General features: G+C 35.0%; 1 protein-coding gene across 1 annotated transcript in view; it reads left to right on the top strand.

Moving 5' to 3' along the window:
- Positions 1 to 730: 730 nt before the first annotated feature.
- LOC128893825 (uncharacterized) overlaps positions 731 to 21,258 on the top strand; it is a 192,773-nt gene continuing 172,245 nt past the window's right edge. The window contains exon 1 of the mRNA XM_054155113.1: positions 731 to 1,093. The gene's annotated coding sequence lies outside the window, so the exon portion shown is untranslated. The remainder of the gene's footprint in view (positions 1,094 to 21,258) is intronic.

Genomic DNA, 21,258 nt, shown 5'->3' with positions numbered 1-21,258 from the left:
AAAATTAGTATCAAGGGCACCATAGGATACAAAAATCAAAACGTTAAAACTAAATGCATAAATTACATAATAACAATCTAATGTTTAACAAAATCCAAGCAAACGAAGCAAAATAATCAGGTACATGTTTTTTATGTGTTACTTTTTATAAGATCCTATGATTGCTATTATCTCACGTGGCATATCGTCGGTTAATAAGGTAGAAATTACATTGACTGCTATCGATAATTTGATATTCTAGCTGCGATACCATAGTAAGGTACAATTTGAAAAAGTGATAACTAAATACAATGTTACACAATTTGATTTATCGCCGAATGTCACGTCCCGACTCGTTGCATAGCGAATAAAACAGTTTTCTACACGGTTATGTAAATTAATTAACTTAAACAGTTATGTGCATTAATTTTAAATTGTTTATCACATAAGGTTAAAATGTTGGATTGGCAATAATATTCAATTCCTACCATACCAACATTTGATAAGATAGAAATCACTTTAATCAACATAAAATCTACTTTAGCAACAGTCGATACTAGTAGTCCATCGCGACTAGTATCGCCGGCAGAGTATACTTTCTATAAAAGCTATCGTATGCTGCCATATGAATGGTAGGTAAGTACTTATTTCCTTCGATCGAAACAACGGCGTCGCTAAACGAAAGGCGCCAGGCGCAGGAGGCGGAGGTACGTTTGTCCTACGGGTTGCCAGTCGCCAGGAGTTTAGTCGGTGCCAGTCCCGAAACGCGTTCACGTCTGGACATCCTGCGGGGCACGATATCGAAAATGGCAACAGACATGTACATTTGATAGGGCAGTCCATTCGAGGGAAAAACAGACTCTGTTAGAGCGGTAGGGCATAATGAGCGACTGACGAGGTACGCGATAATGAACGAATAGTTTAGGTAGACCGGTCGTTGCCAGTCGTTCGTTGGGAATTCCGTATCGGGGCAGCTGGGATTGTGATTATTACTTTCCGTTCAAATAATTTGCCCAACAAGCCGCTAGCTTTCCGCGCGGAATAAACGCGGCGTGTGTGGGAAGTTAAGCATTCTCGATGGCACACCCGTGACGAATGGTCCCCCAGGATAAAGGTAAGCGATACATTTGACGGTTGATTCCACTTTTTTCATTAATATTGAGAACACACAAGTCATTCATCGAATTCTACGCTAGATGTCCGAGTCGTTGTGGGAAGGACCAATGCGTAGGTACAGCTTATCTTAAATTAATATGTTAACGGTATGAGAAATAATAAAACTCCTTGTTGGTCTCTACCGCTAAACGAATAGATATATAACATTTTTAGGAAATCGTATCCTTTCGTGATAAATCAGTGAAATGGATGTTTAACGAATCGAGACCACACATATGATATTTTTATGCACTCAATTCACCAATTGTATAACTTGTTATATCACCCATCTAAAAATTTATATATATTTAGACAAAGAGGTGATTACTACTTCCGACAAGTGCTCTCAACGTGAATTGAAAAGGCGAATTAAACCGTTATTTGTTCGTTTTGCTCTGAAAATAAAAAGAAGGAATTTCAGTATCTATTATCCAGTTAAGATACTTGAAAATAGCCGAGAAGAATAATGCGAGTTAATTCTGAATGAACGTTGAATTTAAAATCGAATTGTATTTCATAGAATATTGCTAATAAATCAATAGTGCGAAGGAGACAGAGTTGCAACATTTTAATACTATTAAAATGTAACAGAAAATTAGAATATTTGAAGTCTTCTTGGGTTTTGAGTAGACGGTACACTTTCCAACTGAATTTTTATACGCTTAGTTTGCATTTAAATCGTGTTTTCATGGAAAAGTGAAGTCTAAGTAATTACGAACGTACTTGTAATCACGTTTTGTAATTTATTCCTTACCACAAAGACAGGAATGTTTTATTTCTTTTAAATTTCACTAATCAAATGCAATAAAATTCTTGCGTACGTAGCTTGAAAGTTTTAACAACAAATGCGAACTGCATGGATATTACGTTATTCGTCAATTTTAGTCTGCATTTATCAATCGAGTTGAGCCAAGTGTGGCGATAAGCCAGCTTTGACTTACCCGCTCCACTATTAAATTCCTCGCGGACATTGACTCAGTGGTTGCACGTTATCGCTTTGGAAGATGGGATTTAACGGTTTAAATTAATTCGTCGGTAGAGATCTCTCGTACCGGTAAATAAAACTGCAAACTCGATGGGTCGCGTGAGAACTCGCTTTAATTAATAATTAATCACCATTTCTATCTATGGAACACCAAATCGAAAATGCAAAGCTATTAATGTAAACCAAATGAATTTTGAAATAATTATGAGTTTATCAATTACGAAGATAACGCAATTACACCTTTAGCGAGCTGTATCCCAATAACGTTTTCTACTGTAAACAATGAAATGAAAAAAAAAAGTAAAAATAATATGATTATTAAAGTTTTAGAGTTTAAAACAAATATAGAAAGGAGAAACACACGATTTATATGTAAATTAAAAATTAAATTAAATTAAAGTTTTAATTTACACGAAAATACGCACTTGCGGTACATATACAGGGTGTTCCCGGATTAAATGGCCAAACTTAAAAGATGAATTCAGGATTCCAAAACGAAGAAAGATTTCCTCTAGAAATATGCTCGCAAACGTTTCTTTCAAGAGATATTTACTTCTGAAGTTATTCTATTAGGAATTAGAAATAAAAAATTACAAAATAATAATAATAGAAATAATCGCTTTTCAGTAATTTTTTTAATGCTTTTTAATTATTAAATGTTTTGCTCAAATTGATGATATCCAACACCTATCAACAAGTACTGCACCTATCGGTGACAAAATGTGTGATCGACATTGAATGTCTGTAATTTCTTCACATGGGTGCACTATCTTTCGTTTTAATGATTGAAGATCATTAACAGGCACATCATACACGTTTTGTTTGAGTGTACCCCATACAAAGAAGTCTAATGGCGCTAAGTCTGGTATATCATGGATATACTTTTGTTTACGAACAAAAGCGTGTCAATGATCTTCAAAACAAGGACAGGGACATTTCGACATTATTCATTCTCATAATTCCGTAACTTCAGAAGTCAGTAGCTCTTGAGTGAAACTTTTGCAAGTATATTTCTAAGGGAAATTTTTTTGTTCCGGGATTCTAAAATCATTTTTTAAGTTTGGCCATTTAATCCGGGAACACCCTGTATATTCGAGTGTGGGAAATAATACATACAAGATTTTTTTATGTATAATAAAATATCGTGTTATATTGAGGAATGAAACAATACGATAGGAACTCAATAGACATTAATATGTAGTAATGCCGAAATTTAATTTCTATCGAAGAAAGTATAGCGATTCATAAATGCTAGCGATGGGAAATTAAATTAATTAACTTTAGAAAAACTGACAACGAGCCACGAATCATCCCGTGGAAGTTATCTATCTAGATATAGATCACTTGCGTTATTTATCATTATTTTTGAAAACCTGACTTCAAAAGTATTTTAAAAATAAGGGCTGTTTCATACGTTTCTCGGAAGGATGGAAAGAAACGAATGAAGTGACTTTGATCGAGTATCACTTGTTTTCAGAAAGCCGTAATCCAAGAAAATTCGATACAGTGTTACCTTGTGATTAATTTTGCGAGTTACTCGTACAGAAAAATAAAACCGCGGTAACCTATCTATCTCTGTCTATTAGCGCATTTTTATATCATTTTTATGTTAATGACAGATGGTTATCGTTTATACTTTTCATAATTACATGTTTATATTACATTCACATTAATAAAAGCACAGAGATAGATAGTGTACCACAATTTATTCACTCTTTCTAACAGTGGGACATTTTCACTTACATTAGGTTGGTCAAAAAGTTCGATCGGTTTGTCGTGATGGTTATCTCTCTGCAAGTCAAATGATTACTAACTTCTTGAGAACTTCGACAAACGAAGAATCATGAATTGGTCCAAAAGGTAGGGAAGGATCATAAAACAAAATGGTCATCATGATGAAGATTAAATATATTTCCTTCTCCTAGTGTACATGAAAAAGCCCAATATACAGGGTGTTCGGTAACTGGTGGTACAAGCGACAAGAGGATGATTCTACATGAAGAAATAAGTCGAAAATATAGTATAACGATTTTTCATGCGAGGCTTTGTTTTCGAGAAAATCGACTTTGAATTTTATTTATAATCCTTCCCCACCTTTTGGACCAATTCATGATTCCTCGTTTGTCGAAGTTCTCAAAAAGTTGGTAATCATTCGAATTGCGGAGAGACAACTACCACGACAAACCGATCGAACTTTTTGACCAATCTAATGTAAGTGGAAATGTCTTACTGTTAAAAAGAGTCATATTAAATCAATTGTGTATTCTGAAGAAATCACAAGTCGTGAGCAATTAAAAGAAAAGATTATTGTAGCCTTTTATACATTAAAACGATCGAGTACATTAGAAAGCGTGTATCGAAATTTAATTAGAAGAGCAGAAGTATGTATTCGGCATAATAGGCAACATTTTCAGCAATTTCTGTAATAATAAACTTTATGATTACTTCGACATTCCATTTCATTATGTGTTCCTAATTTCCGTTACGATTAAAACAAACTTAAACTGCAATAATAGCCATCGAGTCAACGATATAGTGAGATTCGTTACAACAAGGTATGATGAAATGTACCCGTACCCGGCGAAAATTCAAAGTCGATTTTCTCGAAAGCAAAGCCTCACATGAAAAAATTTTATTCTATATTTTCGACTTATTTTTTCATGTAGTATCACCCCCTTTCCGCTTGTACCACCCGTTACCGAACACCTTGTACATAGTTAGCAATTTCATTGTTTCTACAGCAAATCGTTTTCTACGATCTTCAAAGAATTTGTCTCGTTTGCTTGAAGAACGGCGAAATCGATTCAGTTTACGTTTGTACTCTGTTGCCACGAGGCAATGTCTCGTTTCTTACTGTTTTATTAGGTTGTTTTCAAGAAACTTGAGCGCTGACAGAACGTTTCGTAGCGATTCGCTGTTTGAAACGGAACCCGCCGCATTCATTTCCTCGGGACGTATGCCAGGAAGTTTCTCGCAAGGATTCTCTTAAAATTCAAGACAAGCCAGAGATGAAATCCGAATATAGGAGAAATAGCTGCGTTCCGAGAAGCGAGCTAGAATACCTCGAGAATTTATGAATCCGCGTCCAGCGTAATTTGCTTAAAACCTGAATAAAGGATATAATTTATGATGGGTAGATCGTTATCCTATTTTTGCTTGGCATTATGCAGGAATTTTTAGGACAAGGCCTTCCAAGGTTAGAACTACCGCGTTTATACGTCTTGATTATTTCACACTTATCATAAGTTGGGATTTGCTTAACCTTTTTGACCATAGTGGGACATACAGAGTATCCTGTAACTGGTGGAACGAGCGAGTAGGGGGTGATTCTACGTAAAAAATTGAATCGAAAATGTAGAACAAAATTTTTTCATGTGACGCTTTCTTTTTGAAACTTGAAAGTTTGAGAATTTGTCGAGTATGCGTGCACTTGGACCAGCTCCATCTCGACGGATTTCATTGTAGATCATAAACATAAGAAGAAAGTAAAATCGATGTAAGAGATATCATCATGTTGAAAATGGTTTGTAAATAATGCAAGAAACATGGAAGTGTTCTCCTACTCCGAACAGTAAAATAATAAAATCCGTTGAACTGAAAGCAAATCAAGTACACGCTTATTCCACAAATTTTCAAACTTATTTTGTTTCGAACAAAAAGCGTCATATGAACAAATTTTATTCTACATTTTCGATGACTCTGAAATATGTTATCAAATTTATTATTCGGAACAACTTTTTCCTATACGTGTTACCGCTGGAGACGCTTCGTGTTCGAGATATTCATTAAAAACCTTTGGATACAACAATGTAATTAAAAAATAATGATTTAGTAAACCTTTCTCTCGTCTATGTTTCGATCGAATATCATCAATCAATCTATATTTTGGTAAAAAAACTGGAGTCCGAGGGGCAATTAATTTCTAAGGGTTAGTACGTAAAAGTTAGGTGGGGCAACCGATACAATCTATATAAATCAAAATGTAAATGTTCGTTCGTTCCAAAATCTTAAATCTCCGAAAGTCCTTCACCTATTGCTTTGAAATTTTGACATAATATTGCATTCGAATACGCGCGTGTTTTTATATACCTATGTCACGCCTGACAGTTAAAAACGTTTTCTTTTTTATAAAAACAGTTTTTTTGTCCGCAATGGCAGCGTCATCTGATGAACGTAACAGCAACACACTCAATACTGAACGTGATTCTTGACGGCTGCTGTCACTTAGCATTGTAAATGTTTCATAATTCACGATAATTAGTTGAACATTGTGTTCCGATTGATAAGTTTCGATTAATTTTCATTTTGATTTAATTATTGCAACATACTAAAAAACGCGTAGGCAGGTACAGCTAGGACATATTTGTATATTTATTGATATCACGACTCGAGAAATTTTTCAATACAATACAGGGCGGCAGAGAATCTTTTTTGTTCACACAAAAACACTTTCTGTCGCTAAATATTCCCAGCAACCTTTACAAAACACTTTAAAACCGTACTTCTGGTACACTTAACAGCTTAATCCCTGGCAAGCACTCGAACGCGCAGGACGGAAAAGTGCCCCTGGACACCATCATTAAACAATAGACGGCCGCTGCTCATTAACGTTTTTTTCCCCGGATCACGTTACGTCCACTGTGAAAAAGCTTTTCCCATACGCTTTTATGCCGCGCGAGCGTCAGCTCCGTAAGCCGAGAAGCGGGCTCAAAGGGTATCGGCTCGTTAAAAGGAGCCAAAGCGACACGATCACGGAATTCCAGAGCAACTCTGCTAGAACGGGTTAGAAATTCTTGCGAGGGGGCACGAAATTCTGTCGAAAGCGAGCTGTAAAAGCTGGAGGGGACGCGATCAGCTTGGATCGTCGCTATCGGGAATTTCACAATTTCCGGCCGAATCCAATAATTTCCTCGTTTGATACGTGTTCATTCGCTAGCGGAGCCCGGTTACGTCGGAGAACTCGATGAACCTAACGATGATTAAATGAATTTAGATTGCACCGTGTGCACCTGCACGCGGAACTCGCGCGATGGGGTCTGGGAGGATTAGTCGAAATGAATTGCCCAACGCGGATTCATGGGTTTCGAATGCAGGAACGACTCCCGAATAGTTTGAAAATTGGTAAGAGGACGATGGAGATAGAAGATTGAGTGGAGGATCTTGGGAGACGAGTTTCGAGTTAATGTTATCAAAAATGTGAAGAGGGATCAGAACTAAACATCACCGCGTGATGCATCAGAGCATTTTAAAATTATTTATGCAGAACGAAAAGTGACGAGGAAAATGTAAAAAACTTTAAAAACTGCAGAACGATTGTTAACCCCGTGACATACACATGAAACAGAACTTGATGCGTCCAAAAAATACTATTAGTTTGTCTGGAAAGTCCGTGCCGATTTTTGGTAGGTGGTACACGTCTATTTATATTGAAATGATTGAATACAATTAACATGGGTGCAACCCTTAAAAGGTGGAAAGGTCGTGGAACAAAATGGTATTTATATAATTCAATAAATATATATCAAAATTCAAATGTACCTTTGCATTTTTCTTAAAAATTGGCACGAATTTTCTGGACAACCCAATATTTAATTTCGCTCAAGTGAACAGTGATGTGGAAGCTGAGAAAGAGTACATTTTATTTTGAAATTTCGATTTTTATATAACATTTAATCAGGCTGATACATAATGACAATAAAAGCAACTAAATAAAATTAACAAATAATAATTTTATAGTTCTGTAAAGTTTGAAGTATTTCGAAACATTTTGGAGTATGTAAAGGAACTAGATATTATTTGCACTGCCAAGTGGTTTTACTTCTTATATTATTTTTTACGCACACACGGCATCTCTTGTAGGAAATTCCTTTTTATTAGTCGAGGGTATATGTTGAGGAAAATGTACTCACTTCCTGGCCTGTAGCCGAGACAGGCATTCATTTTGCAAATTCGGAATTCTACGTTCTTCGAAATATTGACATAAAGAATATAGCATTTCATTCAAGATAACGAAGCTGACCTTGAAATCTCAAAAACGCCACCATCTATGAAAGAAATATACACTACATAATGTGCTTCTTAAAATCGTGCAACTTCTGTATAAAAAGTTGTTTTATACAATTCATACTTGAGGAGTTCGTGGGTGCGAGTACGTTATGTGGACCACCCTGTACATTTGGCTTGTCTAGAAGCTATGCAGATTTTCTAATCTGAACTACTGTCGATTATTGAACGTGAGATTCGACACTTATTTTATAATTTTACTAGGTTAATATAAATATTCAGCTGCCAAATGGATCGCTTTTAATTGGTAGTGAACATGATAAAAGAACGAAAACATTCTGGCCCGTCCAATATCGCAGCCAGCTTCGAAACACTCTGTCTATGAAACATTATTCACTTCTTTCGCATTCAATTTGTACGCAAGCGAATACAAACGAGCTTGCGCAGAGTGCTCGATAATATTTTCAAACCAATTTTCCTGAAGTCGGCCATCATAATTTGATCAATGTTTACATCGAATGCAATTGCATTTTTGATAACAAAACCTTGTTGACACGAGACACACACGTTTTACTACAGACTACAATAGTTTGATACAATGAGATATTTTTGAATGACAAAATTGCGAGAGTATTTTCTTTCACATTCTGATGTATTATTGTACACAATGTATAATGATTGTTCCATTAAACGGCAAGCCTATGCTGTTGTATGGAAAGGTAGTCGAGTATTAAAGGTAGCATGAAATTTAAAATGTGTACCTGCCTATGGTCAAAGCTTAAGGAGCTTCCTTGTGTAGCCTCTTAAAAATTAGACGATATTAGAACATTTTTTCAAAGTATATAGTATATCAATCCCAAACTATGTCTGTATATCAATACATATTTAACATATATTCTCAAATTTTTTCTAAGTAAAAACGTTTGTTATATTTAGAATTGTCGTAAATTAACCAGAGCGCCTTAAAATAATTTGTCCGCATAGCAGACGTGAATACGGTCGTTGCAATTGTTCGAATCAAACAAATCAAAAAGTTTTGTAATCTGTATAATTGTGGTTATAATTTGAGCTAAAATAAAAAAAATATTGAAAAATGACAAGGTAGTGGTGTGTGAAAAAAGTGACAAAAATATAGAATACTTTTTAAGCCATAAAACTTTAATTTTGAAAATATTTATGTAATTCTAGTTAAACATCATTCCTTTCCTCAGACATATTGTAGTACCGCGTCCCCCATACCCAAGAATAAAGAGTCAAAGAAGACCACAAATCGTAGGGTGCGGGATTGGTCGTGGAGGTAAAACGGTCGGTTGTCGATCCGAAGATCGTGGATTCGAATCTCCGTACCGCATTCTTCGTAGAGACTCCCCTATAATATTAATCTTTGACAATTATTATGGAACTCATTAAAGTTAACGTGATTGTTAATAATTCAAGTGGATGCAACTATAAAAATTAAAGAAAAATAAATAGATTAAACGATTTCAAAGATATATCGTATACTATAAGACGATGCGATTCCTGTTTTCATATTTTACAACCATGTGGCTTCATGTAGGGTTAAAAACTGCGAATACTTCTGCGACACGCTTCTCTATGTCGACGCCAAGGTGACGTAATCCCTTGGTAGAGGTTACCTTACGATCTAGGAAATTGTCTACGAAGCCAGCCTTGAAATATTACAATCCACCGCAGGAATGACAGTAAATAAATTGTATAAGGAGCAAGGAATATTATCTCACGTATGGAGCGTCATCCAATGGCACGTAATATTCGCGATTACACCAGACGAATTCGTTTGAAATCCGAAGGGCTTTTGCGAGACCTCGATTGAATTTCACGCACGTAGAAAACTGCGTTTTTCGCCTGATGGGTACACGGAGAATATTGAATTTTCAGAGAACGTGGACAAGGTTCGCATGGGTAAGCTAACGGGAGGAAGTTGATTCTCCGCGAGGCCGATTCGACGATGCTCGCGGTGGGTCCGATACATGAGAGAAAAGAGCGATTCAGCCGCGCTAACTATTGCTTTTGCGATCACCGTTCGACGATGTACGTGCACACTTCGTCAGGCTCGTCGATAAAGGCTGGCTTCGGTGCCTTTTTTGCGCGTTTTGCTATCGATTCCACGCTCGCCAGACATTGTCGAGAACTTCGTAAACACTAAACTGCGGTTAATTCAGGTGCTTCATCGCACTGATCGTTGACACTGTTTTTCCATCGGTTATTTTTGGTTTCTCCATTCTGTTCACCAGCATGATTTAACACATTGCGCGTCGGTCTTGCTATATCAGGAAATTTCTGAATTCTGAGCAATCAGACATACAGGGTGGGTGTACAAAATTAATAGAATAAATCCAGGGGAAAAGAATGTATTCAGATCAAAATAGAAATGACTAATATTCTTCGAAATAACACGCTTGTGCATTGATACACTTGTTGGGATCCAGGTGAGGAACGTGGAGACCGATTTGTACACTTTCAAATATATTTCTGACGTTTAAAAAAATACAACTCTGGATACAACGAATACTTGCGGAAACAAAATAACCGACTGACACGCAGAAGGACCGACAAGAATAATGTTGCTCTTCTGAAGATTCCTAAATCTTATATCGTAAACCTTTTGGGTTGAAAGAGCTATGACGCTTGGTACTGGTTGACCAACTCGTTTAGGATGAGGGAAAACCCCTACCACCTTTTCCACCACAAATTGTTTCATTTCAGCAATTTCCGACGGCGGAAAAAATCATTTTGTTTATTTTTGGAACGAACCCTGTATTTATGTTATACATTTGTCATTTCACTATGGAGATGTTCAAACTGATAGGAGTATCTGTATAATGGAGAAGTTCATACCAGTGTACAGTTGATAGTAATTGAAGCTTCTAGATGTAAGCCTTGTCTTTTGTATAAAACATTTCAACGTTTTGCCAACATGCCAGTTAGGTTTTTCTGACTTATATTAGACTACGGCACTCGCCGTTTCAAAGTAAATGGAAAAGGAGTTGAGGAACCTGTGCTATTGTTTCATTATTCTCGTTACCATGAGCTCCGTGATTGAGAGCCAACGGACAACGGACCATAGATACCTTAATGTTTAGCTTAATCATCGATCTTACAATAATACGAAATTCCATTCTAACATATGTACAGTGGGTGTAGAAAGTATTCGTACACCGATCAATTTCCAAAAAAACTATGTAAAATTGTAATTTATTAACTTATTTTTTATGAACAATGACATTTTAAAAACATTCTACATATTCTCGGAAATCTCTAGAATAGATAGATTACAAAAAAAATAGCTACTTATGTAAATTACAAAATTAACAAGAAAAAACAATTTATCGATAGAAATACTGAAGCAACAGGTATTCATAAGTAAATGGTTTGTCATAAGAATCGTACAAATACTTATTGCTTCTATACTTTTGCCCACTTTTCGCATTTTTTTGTTAATTTCACAAATTATATTAACTAGTAAATGTTGTTTGGACTATATCTATCTTAGAGACTTCTGAGACCATGTAAAATATCATTGATTATAAAAAAGAAGTTAAGAAACTACAATTTCACAAAAAAGTTTTTTTGGGAAATTGTTCGGTGTACGAATACATTCTACATCCACTGTATGTATGAACAGCAGTATGCTTTTATAACAAACAGAATGTATTTAAAATTTATTAGGTATTAACTATCGCTTTTTTCTTCTGTATTAACTTGCTTTATAAACTAAAATACCAGCAATAGTCCTGAAAGAAATCAGATCAGTACAGACCACAACAATTTTGTTACAGCATTACTTTCGTAGACTTCGTGTCTTTGATACGAAATTATAAAATACATTTCATATATTGGAATTAGGGGATGAAGAACTACATCAATTTATAAATATTATTTGCATCCTATTTCACCAAAAATTCTAGCAGAAGCGTTATTAACAATTGAATAATCCAAAATAATTAATGTATATCACTTGTGAGTTGAATCAATATAGTATACATTTTCTATACGAGTTCTCCTTTAAGAATATCAACAATCCGAAGTAAACTGTTGAAGAAGTGCGTATAGTTCGGTTACTCGGTTAAGCTATGAAGTGAAACTCCTCGCGTGTACACCTTGGCCACTCTAAAGTCGAGAGAGCCTCCAGGCACTTACCTATTACAGGCTAAGTAAGATTTTTGGTACCAAGAGCAATATAATTACGTTTCGTACCGGATCTACTAATTGAACTCGCATAAGGCTTACCTAGCAGATTCCGATAAGCAAACGTTGTCTCTGACGCGACACTATTAAGCGTTTGAATAGTTTTCAATCGATCGATAGTTTAATAGTTTATCATTTATTTGAACAGATTGCTTCGAACAACTAATGGCAATGTCTATGGCAAGATCTATTAGATAAGCTCCACGGAAATGGTTAGTTTAAGTAGCAATTCTGCTACGATACGTAGTTAAGTTATACTTTGTACTAAAACAATTTTCTACCACAGTATTCGTCATCAAATAATTGAAACGTTAAATTTATTCGTGTACATATTTATAATGAAATATTTATTCGGAGAAATTAAACCAGTCACTTAATCTAGACTTTGTTCGATAGACATAGAACGGTACGAGTACTTGTAGAAGTGACTGTAAGTAACAAAAGTATTTAAAAAGTAGAGAGAACTTCTTTTAACAAATAGATATTCTTAGCAATGTATTTCATTTTTATTAAAAGCAAAATTCAGAATTTAACATATTTTTTTAAATATTTCTTTGTTCCTACCCGAGAAACATATAATAATTATTAAAAATCTTTTTATCAAACCCTTTCAATCAAATGTCAAAGAATAGCTGTACTTTCCATCTCAAACAAACTAAAATTTATTTATTTAAACTCTTTCTATCAAACCCTTTCGATCAAATATCAAAGAATAGCTGTACTCTTCATCTCAAACAATCTAAAATTTATTTGTTGAAAAATTCAAAATTTATTGTTTTTCGGTGCAGGTACAATAAATCTCGCGTAATTTTATTATCGGCATTCCCTCGAATATCGCCAGGAATCAATAGCAAACCAATGAAAAATGTAGAGATGAAAACTAACATACGTTACCCCGACCCTTTAACGACATTCATCTGATTTATCATCCGTGGTCGAGCGTGACACGAATAACATCGAGATTCATTCTCGGGAAAAGTACGTGTTATGGATGAGATATTCAGTCTCAAACGCGCGAATCTCGTGAAATCTCGACCAAACTGTATTTCGTTCTCCTTGTGTATCCTGTGAAAGAAGACTGCGACGCGTGCGTAAATTTGATTCGACTATCTTGAGTAGAAGAGGTTATCCAAAACTATGATGAATACAGGAAAGAGCTGTGTGTTTTAATAGGATACGATATACATAAAATGAAAATTTGATAAAACATCGTTTTTCATTTCGATTGTGACTGTCAATTGGTTCTGTATTTTTGACAATGGTTTCCAAAAGTTCTCAAAACCACTCCCTAAAAACCAGAGAGAATTGTTATCCCTGTTATTTAGAATGTTTGTTACGCTCATGATAAGTTGTTTTTAGTTATCCAAATAAACTGAATGTGTTTAAATGTACTAAATTATGTTATATAAAAATTTGTAGTCAAATGAAATGCAAAATTCTCACACTGACATAGAAATCATGGTTATTACATTGTATATTGTAAACGATCATGAGAATCAAAAGTCATATGTTTGTATAATAAAATTTCCTTAAACTACAATGTAGAAGTTATAGTCTTTATTAATTAAGATAAATGGTACATTTAAAATGTTACAAAATAAATGTCGTGTGCCGTATTACGCAACAATGTCGAATACTAAAATACCCTAAACATCTTCGATTTAAATAAAAAAAAAATTAATTTAAAAATAGTTTCACAAAAGACATTAGGTGAAGCACCATCGTGGATGAATCAGATCTTGGTTCGTAGTTCTCCTTTTAACCTTATTAAGACCTGTTTATTATGAAACTCCCTGTACATAAGACGAATGGCAAATAAAATACAATTACCCTACACCGTTTCACGGTTACAAAGTAACATTTTAAATTTCCAGGTGAACGAGTGTCAAACAAATGTCCATCCAGCGTAAACTCCTCTTCGTTCGAAAACGTCCAAGTTGGACTTTATGAAAGCATTGCTTTATCGTAATCGCTACAATTTCAAGGTAAAAATGGAGTACTCGAAGCTCCGTGCAGACGATAAAGATGTCATAACAACTCCAGCATTCAACCAATCCGTTTAAATCCGTTTGGGCTTTACAGAGCTGGCGAACCTCGCAGAACTTAAAAATGGTATTGGCTTTTCCCCTTTTACGGCTTGTATTTCCCCGAGCATCGGCTGTAAAAGTATCGAGTTTGAATGGGCTTTAAACTAAAGTTAGAGTTTGCAGTGTCGCGTTTCACTATGTATCGCATCTGGCCGCCGACTGGGATGGTAACTTTTTAATTTCACCCTTCAAAGAACACGCTATGCTCCACTGTATTTATTACATCCTCTTTTAATGGGCCCTTCGCGGTAACAACAAAGAGAAACGTTAACGTTAATAGAACAAACGAAACAAAAACAGGTAAACTTACCACACATCAGAGGACACTTGCTTGTTCGACTTGAAAAATAGTAAGTAATATGGAATTATAATTTTCTAAGACAATCTATTATTTTCTATTTATACTTAACATTATAATTTCATATTTTAAAGTATTATTCAGTCTGAACACTTAGTCCAAAATGAACGAGTATAAAATAAAAAGATATATTTATTTAAAATTCTAAAAGACCAAAGTGAAGTGTTATAATTAAGAAACGTGGAGATGTATCGAGTGTCCAAATATTAATGCGATGCAGGAATAATACATTATTTAGTAAATTGTTTGTTATGCTACAAATTCATTTACAAAATTTACATTTTTGTCAAACAGAATATACGTTCTAACATACCACACAACAAAAAGTATATCAACTGAATAATGGTCATGTGTATATTGCAATAACGAATGAAGTATTATAATGCTCGAATATTATATACGAGTCACTGTATTTAAAAAATGAATCGACAAGAAATTAAGAACAAATCGTCATTTGCATTTAAAAATGTAATTTCAGAAGAATTAGGATGCTTATGTATCATACATGTGAAAGTTTGTTTATACTGTAAAAATTGTCCATACTTGCTTTGCTGTGATTGGAAATCAGAATATCTTTTATCGATTACGATGAATCCTCGATCAATGTATTCATGAAATCCCTGGATCATGTGAGAAATTCCTAAGTAATTTCGGAAATTTAATATGACTTTGGTATGGAAGAAGTTTCTCTAAGGCGCGCTTTAATACTCAAGAAATGTTGCCACTTAAAGTACTATATAAATGCGGAACGGAGGAAGGAGCTGGGATCCGTGAAGTAAGTAGTATTTGAAATATATGTTAATATATTCAAAAGCGAGGAAGTTTAAAAATTCTTCCTTCAAAAGAAATTACGCAAAAGAAATCTCAACCTTAGAAATAGAAATGTTAATTTTATAATAAAATAACCAACGAAATGATTCTGCTTTGTGCTCTCAAGGAATAACTTAGCAAATCCATCAATAATTCTAATAACATGAGATGCCATCACTATTTTGTATTCGACGCTTCTATCAGTATAGCTGAATCAATTTACAAGTTAGCTTTATCCTCAATCTCTTGGATGCTACATTAAGCAAACAATATTCGATTGAACGGTTATGTTTTTATTTGGTTTTTGTAAAATAAAAGATTTTCCAGAAGTGTTTTGTTTCCTAATAATACACAAATTGAATCAAATTTATACGAATTTTACGCAATTTTGTACTGCGCTGCGCGCTGATAGCGTATTTTATTATTAAAAAACAAAATCCTGAAGCCACTATTAAAAAAACCTAACATTTTATAATTTAAATTGTACCATTTAATTCGCAAATAATTTAAATAAGCATTCCTATGTTTATACAATATTGAATAAAGGAAATTACTAGTAAATAACACGAAGATACTACTAAGTAAAAATATAAACATTCTGTCGGATTTTTTGCATCAACATAGATGGTGTACATAATAAATACATAATACATAAATAATACAGTACATAAATAATTATACGAAACAAATTATTGCTGAAATTTTCAGTAGTGTCTCTATAAAAATAAAAAGTAATGTTGGCCGTGGTTTTAATTCAGGGTTGAATTATTCTGAAATTGCCCGTGGAATGTTGAGGTGAAAGTATACAACTAGAAACGATCGCGTGTCCCGATAAACATGTAGGTACTACGTTTATACGTGTGATCGTATATCCGCCGTTGCAGTTACATGAACGCGTAATGGACCGTACAGAGAATTGCGAAGCATTAACTGGACTTTAATGTAGTGTAACTCGAAGATTTTTATCGAACTAACGAATTTATTCGCGATCTATTACTGACGTAGAGAATCCAGATACGGTGGACGTTCAGATTGGTACTATTATTATCTTAAAAGAAAGTCGTTTATCAGAAATAAAATATTTTATTCGAATAAGAATTTGACACTTGAAAAGTTTGACCACATTAACACAACTCTTACAAACATTAATTAACCACCTCCAGAAGTAGTCTGAAGAATCTTATCTAAAATTATCTCCGTAAATAACGCAAGCCATCCGGTTCGCTAGAAAACTAAACTGTCAAACACCTCAAACAGTAGACATAAAGAACACCGAAATAAAATATGTAAAGACATTCTTGACTTCATTATCGACAACAAATTAACCCTTTGCACTCGAATGGTGACACTCAGTCACCATTAGGTTTCACGCAACAAATCTACAATAGCTAATCTACAATACCTTTCTTTAGGTTTAATTTCTTTGGAGCTCAAAGTGTCGATAAAATGATTGTCGGCGAGGTAAAGGTGACCTTATTCTCAAATCTAGATAGCTTAGACTTCATGGCAACAGAATGCTAAGAAACATCTCGAGTTGCTGGTAGATACGAGAAAAAATTTACAGACTTCACGTACACGCAAGAGTTAGAGAGATTGAAAATCTAGCTAACTAAACTAACTGTTGGCGAACCGCCACCTGCTGTACCATATTTAATGATTTTCCGCGACAGGACGTTCTTTTTATTATCAAAAAACTCATTTATTGCTTCGTGACGCACTAAGACCCAATTGTACCGGAATATTTTTTTGTTACTATAGTAAAATCTTATACGCACAAATTTGTATAACGATAAATGCACAGAAACCATCTCCGCTACAGACCACTAATACCAGCTACTGCTCCTTGATGTTGTTCCTGCTAATCTAAATCTAATTTCATTTTACACTTGACACTTTTGCACTTATCACTTGTGAATTTTACACTTTACGCTTTGCACTTTTTATATCTAAAGATCTTATTACAAGTTCGCAGCCATTAGCTCTCGATATTATTCGCGACGAAGGATTGTTCGTCACGAATAATACCGATTACCAGGTCTTACCACGTGGAGGTTGCTGCGACTGGAGACCCGGAGATAGAAGGAATCAAATTTCCTTCGATCTCCCTCTACATAGAGTATACACACATAGATGCATACTCTACGTAGAGTCGACGAGCTTAATATTAAGTACGAAACCATAGAAATCAAAGAAAACAAAGTCCCTTTGATTTCCAAAGTCCAAGTCTGACTCTGCCAAATAATTATTTCAACTAAATGGAAGCTAAATGAAAATCGCGACACGATGCGACCATGAAACTGGACTTACAGAGTCAGTCCCGTTTCCTCTGGTGGGTCTGATTCGAGAGACAGACGATCAACATCACCGCCAGTACTCTACTTCCTGCATACCTGCTGCCGGGGGCTCAGGTCCCAACCTGACAGTGTACGACGTAGGTAGCACCGCGTTGGGGTGCCCTGCCCTGGCGACACCAGGTATGTCTGACGGTCGTAGAGTCCGAAACGGAGTTCTACTCTCTGCACAACGTCAGGAGTCCGGGACACGACTTGCATCCGTCTGACGGCTCTTTTGAGCTGCGCTGCGCCGGGAACCATGACTTCGCCTGACGCGTACAGAGACTAGAAGATTCCATGGAGGCGTCGATTGACCCTCTCTCAAATCAGATCCACTAGAGGACGGCAACCGATCTCGGCCAGTCACATGGTTGGTCACTACACTTATCACATCAAGCAATAGTGACCGAAGTGGAGAACGATGTTACGAGCTCAATATAGACTTACGAACAAACAAAGCAAGTTGATTAATAATTATTTGCCAGAGGAGACACTCGTACACGCAACCTTAAAACTAACCAAACCAAACTAAGATACTAAGGGAAACTATAAATTGGAGGGACGCGAGACGCGGACGCGCGATCGCGAGATCCATATCGAACGAAGGATCAACGACGAATGAGTTCTCGCCCCTCGCATACCTGCTTGGATGCATCCACAAAAGAATTTCCGAAACATTAATACCACAGCATAATCATATTCCCCGTCATAGTTTAAATAATAAGTATTGTTAATAATTAATTCAACTACTGTCGGAAATTAACATTTAGTTGGTGCAATCAGCAGATATTAAAATATTGACAAATTTCTCACGATTAATGTCTCGAATGAATATTTATTCCTAACCGCAATTTTTATTAATATTTAATTGAACACTGAATGATACTGTATGTATCATAAACGTTTAATTATTTCGGATTAAGTTTTAATTGTTCCAATCAGTAGATATTAAAATATAAAAAAATATCTCACGACGAGCTGTGTAACGGGACATATTTATTCTGTTACTACTCACCCATTTCATCGCCCCACAGCATTTTTCACCATATAACGTGACATGAATTTCGGCTGTTCGAAAATAAAAAGATTTTCAATCTTAAAAAGGCCTCGAGTGCAAAGAGTTATCCTGACTCCCTTGTATAAAGTACGTAAATGACTCTTTCACGAAGAGGTTGAACGTTACAAAAACAAATAGTAATAACAAACAGAATTATTACGACTGAAAGATGCTAACTAGCTATCGATGGTGACAAGAATTGCTTTGGATGTTTACTCTATTTATATAAATAATACAAATAACTATCTTAAAGCACAACCATGACTATAGAACAAATATTATGTTTTTGTAATAAACAACTTTTGGAATATTCAGACAAATAGAGAAGGGAAATTTTGTCGGGTAGCAATACTTCCTCTCTGTTATGCTTAATAACAAGCGGGGAAGTAGACTGGATACAAGATATTGCAGTGAGAACCGTGACGCATGACCGTGGATAGACAAGTACTTCGAGATCTATCACACGAAATATAATTTCTACGGTAAATTACTTGCCTCCTTCCACAAGACAAAGTTTCTGTCTTGGGGTTTGGTCGTCTAGAGGTTAAAATTGAGTAGGACGTAGTCGTGCGCAACCCACACATGAAGCAGAATTTCGATTACAATGTCTTCGCATGGATTCATTTATCTACATAGTTCGATAGAAAGTTAGCACTGTATTCGTAAGTTAATGTTCCAGACATAAGAAATGGTTCCAATAAATAGTTTACAATCACAGCTGTCTTTACAATTATAATTAAATTAATTTCAAAAGTGTTGTATTTATTTAGTATAAATATGTATAAAATACATGTAGGTACATATTTGTAGAGCATCTTCGAAAAAAACACTCGTACTACAATAACAGTTTGGATTAATTCATTTATTCTCCTAACCTTGTCACAAAATTTATAATTAAACATTTCATATATAAGGTCTACTTGTAAAGTCATAATTTTTTAGGTATTTCCGGTAGTGCAATTAGAGAATGTTTTAGACAAAAGATTATCAGTTCTTGATGATCCATATCTACATGTTTACGTATTTTTAAATCTGAAAAAATGCTTGTTACGTAAAATTGTAAAGCACCATATGTTTTGGACGTCATAGTCGAAAATTTTGTGGAAACGTAATTTCAATGAAAAATTATTTGAACACTCAATGTATCGACTCTGGTAAATTGAACTTGAAGAGATCGTCAGTATGGAAAATTCTGATTAGCGACAGAAAGCAGCAAGATGAAAGTCAGAATGAGTACGTGCTTGTACCCTTTGCATGTTGAGCGAATAAAGCTGTTCATCATGGAGTATTCCCCGAGCAATTGCGTGTTCTACGTTCCCCAATCTTGCTGTCATTTGATTGCTAAACCCTGTTATTTTGGCCGATGCGATTGAGAACGCGCCCTTCCAAATCTATAGATCCAGCTGTTCTATGGATTTGAAAGATGTATCTAGGTCTATCCGCATTAATAATGCGTTTCCGAAACGAGTCAATATACTGTAGACTGTTGTACTGTTGTAATTTGAATGTATCTGATTATTATAAAGGGGAGTAAAGAAACACTTTTTTTCTGATACCTTTTAGTAAACCTCTAAAAGTGTTGAAATTTTTAAAGTAATCAATATTTTAAAATATCCAATAGCGATCCAACAGCAATACTAATAACCGTGTAATTTATAAAAATTCTATATTCATCGAGTTCAGAATATAGGACTCGGAAAAATCCGCCTCACCACACTAAGAAGCTTATATTTACTCTAATGATCACAATTTTTTTAAAGATAATTAGTAAAAATAGTAAAAAAATTCCTAAATATAATGTCGTAATTTTTGTCATCCCTAAGGGTGGTGTTCTCCCTTAACCAACATCGTTAAAATAAAAATATTTCCTTGAATGAGAAGTCACGCGCGAAGTATAATGACGTACGTATAACTTAAACGCATCGATCAACATCTCTCAGCGCTTCGGACTTTCCGACTTACAAGCTCGTAGCAACTAATAATTTCCGGCATCGGTGATTTATAATGACGTGCACGTAAGCATCGCTGTTAATATCGATTTCGAATTTCACCATCGCTGAACTTCTCGTGAAAACATACAGGTCCTCGAAATTTCCGTGTACCGGTATTTCTCAAACCTCACCATCCCAGGACCTTAATACAGGAAACTTTACGAAATTTACATTTATTTCAACAGTTGTATTAATTTAAATATGTTGACTTGCGTAATTCTTAATATTATTTAAAATTATGTAATGCGATCTGTTCGTTACGTACATTTCTTCGAAAATATTATTTTTAAC

The sequence above is a fragment of the Hylaeus anthracinus genome, unplaced genomic scaffold, assembly GCF_026225885.1.
Source record: "Hylaeus anthracinus isolate JK02 unplaced genomic scaffold, UHH_iyHylAnth1.0_haploid 0, whole genome shotgun sequence".
Lineage (NCBI taxonomy): Eukaryota > Metazoa > Arthropoda > Insecta > Hymenoptera > Colletidae > Hylaeus > Hylaeus anthracinus.
The sequence above is the reverse complement of the archived record's forward strand: the minus strand, read 5'-3'. Positions and strand labels throughout refer to the sequence as shown.